A 3,148-nucleotide genomic window follows, 5' to 3' on the forward strand; every position below is an offset into this window, starting at 1 on the left:
GTTAGGCCGGAGGCATAGTGTCGGCCCAAGTCTAGCACAACTCTCGGGTAAAAGTACCGGGGGTGCCGATTGTGCAATCGATGCGCGCGCGCACAGTGTGCATGTGCGTGCATTGCGAATTTAAGATCATGTGCGCGTACGCGCCAGGTGCGCGCACGCGTGCATAGACTTGTGCCTCAGGCCCAATATTCGCACAGTGGAGGCCTAACTCACGGGTTTTTGGCTGGGGTCGAAGTTTTTGCATCCACGCATACGCTTATAGTGCGCGTCCGCGTGGGTGGTCGAAAAATTCTTAGGTGCGCGTATGCATCATGTGCGCGCACGCGTGGATGGTGTTCTGTTTTTTTTTTTTTTTACCGACGCGTGCGCGTCATGCAGGTTTATGCGTCGATGGGTATATTGGTCGAAGGACGCGTACGCGCCAAGTCCGCGCACGCGTGCATCGAGTTAGGCCGGAGGCATAGTGTCGGCCCAAGTCTGGCACAACTCTCGGGTAAAAGTACCGGGGGTGCCGATTGTGCAATTGACGCGCGCGCACAGTGTGCGTGCGCGTGCATTGCGAATTTAAGATCATGTGCGCGTACGCGCCAGGTGCGCGCACGCGTGCATAGACTTGTGCCTCAGGCCCAATATTCGCACAGTGGAGGCCTAACTCTTGGGTTTTTGGCTGGGGTCGAAGTTTTTGCATCCACGCATACGCTTAAAGTGCGCGTCCGCGTGGGTGGTCGAAAAATGCTTAGGTGCGCGTACGCGTCATGTGCGCGCACGCGTGGATGGTGTTCTGTTTTTTTTTTCAAAAGTTTTTGCTATGTTTTTGCACCAATCAAAGCATTCCAAACCTCCAAGCTACTACCAAAACACCCTAAAACCTTATTTAACATGTTAAAATACTAATTAAACTCAATCCAACTAATCTAAACATGAAATTAAACTAGTTCTACCAATATGTACAAAAGAAAAAATGAAAGGATTTTACCATGGTGGGGTGTCTCCCACCTAGCATTTTTATTTATTGTCCTTAAGTTGGACTTATGGGGAGCTCCTCATCAAGGTGGCTTGTGCTTGTACTCATCTTGGAACTCCCACCAATGCTTGATTCTCCATTGTGCCCCAAGATTTCTTATGGATTGAGCCAAGTGTTGATGGAGTTCTTCACAAGCTTGGGGCTCCCAATGTTGATCCTCTTTGTCTAATCCAGGATCCCACACTTTATTTTCACACCCCTCTTGAAGTTGATTATCATTATTAGTCCATCCGGGTGGTAAGTAAAGTGAATTCTCTATATAGTGGCCAACAATCCTCCTAGACCCATCTATTTGAGCAATACTCCAACCTTTATATCTCACGTTTGATGCATCAACCATAATGAGCCTTGATTTGCAACGCCAACCACGAAACATCTTTCGCTTACGCTTCATCCCACAAAGCATCCTAAGTTGACCATCCGTTTCAAGCAAGCCATACTCAAGTGGGACAATAAAGCTAATAGAAATGAATTTTACCCACTTAAGTGAAGGAGTAGATGACAACCTAGGCAAAGATGCTTTCAACGATCTAGACAAAGCGTATTCCACTCTCATCCTTCTATTTCTAAGGACTTCCACCTCTTCACAAGATTTCTCTAATTCAATCCCTTGTTCATTAATACTATCTAAGCCTTTTCCCTTAATCAAACTATAATTAGGAGGGTGAAAGAAGTTCACCTCCACAACATTTTCAAATGCACCGGGAGAAGGTTCTTCAAGTTCAAAGGATTCTCCACCACTAAGACTTGATACTTGATCTTCATCACCAAGGGAACTCAATCCTTGCCCTATCCCATCCAAGTCTTCGTATGGAATATGCATTGGAAGGTGTGCACTTTCCTCCCTAGCATCAATTTCAATCATCTTGGAGGGGTTTTCTTCAACTCTATGTTCCCATAGAGGCTCCGCATCTTCTAAGTCTTCTACCACTTCTTCCTTGTCTTCAACAATTAAAATATGTTCTTCATTTGATTCTCCACATGTAGCCATGGGAGTTCCTTGAGTGTTCAAGCATTGGGAGGCTAATTGATTTGTTACCGCATCCAAGGCGGCCATGAAATTTTGCACATCCCTTTTCATCTCTTCTTGCCCTTGAACAAGAACACCAAGGGTTTCATCCATTAGAGATTGGGGTGGATGGAAGGATTCATCATTTTGGGGAAAGGGTTCATAGTAGGAAGATGGTTCTTCTTGGTAGAATTGTGGTGGTTCAATGTTTTCCATTCTTTCCACTTGTTGCACAACACACTCCATGGTTGCTTGAAATTGATCTAATGCTTGCTTGAGATGATCCCTTGACTCTTGTTCCTCTTGGATAATATGATTAGGATCATGTGGCTCTTGGTTCAATGGATATGAGTATTCTTCCATGGGAGGTTGTGGTGGAAAGTAGTATTCATCTTGTGGTTGAAAATTTTCGTGTATTGGAGGTGGTTCATCTTGGTAATAATGTGGAGGAGGTGGCTCTTGAAAATATTGATGTTGGAATGTTGGTGGCTCTATATGTGGTTCATATGGCTCATATGGTTGTTGGTTGCTTACGCTTCATCCCACAAAGCATCCTAAGTTGACCATCCGTTTCAAGCAAGCCATACTCAAGCGAGACAATAAAGCTAATAGAAATGAGAGTTATATTGAGGATATGGTTCATAGGCATATGGTGGTGGTTCTTGAAAGTCACAAGGAGATTCACTATAGCCATTGGATTGATATGCATTATAGAATGGCTCTTCTTCATAGTGCATTGGTGGAGTTTGTTGCCAAGAGGATTGATCATATGCATATGGCTCCTCCCACCTTTGATTATCCCATTCTTGATACACATTCTCATCAAGGTTCCCATCACCTACAACATAGTTGCAACTACACTCATAGCCAAAGTGAGAATTCATGGTAGCAAGAGAAAATAAGAAACAAAAAACTAATAAGAAATAATGAAACCAAATACTAAGACTAGCAAAAACTAACAAGCAATCCAAAAATCAAGCTATTCACAATATTCACATATATACAATAACCAATAACACAACACCATTGCAATCCCCCGGCAACGGCGCCATTTTGATGATTGGATTTTTGATGGTTTAGAATTTCACAAATGAATTCTCGTTGCAAGTATAGTT

This window comes from Arachis duranensis, chromosome 1 (assembly GCF_000817695.3).
Source record: "Arachis duranensis cultivar V14167 chromosome 1, aradu.V14167.gnm2.J7QH, whole genome shotgun sequence".
Taxonomy (NCBI): domain Eukaryota; kingdom Viridiplantae; phylum Streptophyta; class Magnoliopsida; order Fabales; family Fabaceae; genus Arachis; species Arachis duranensis.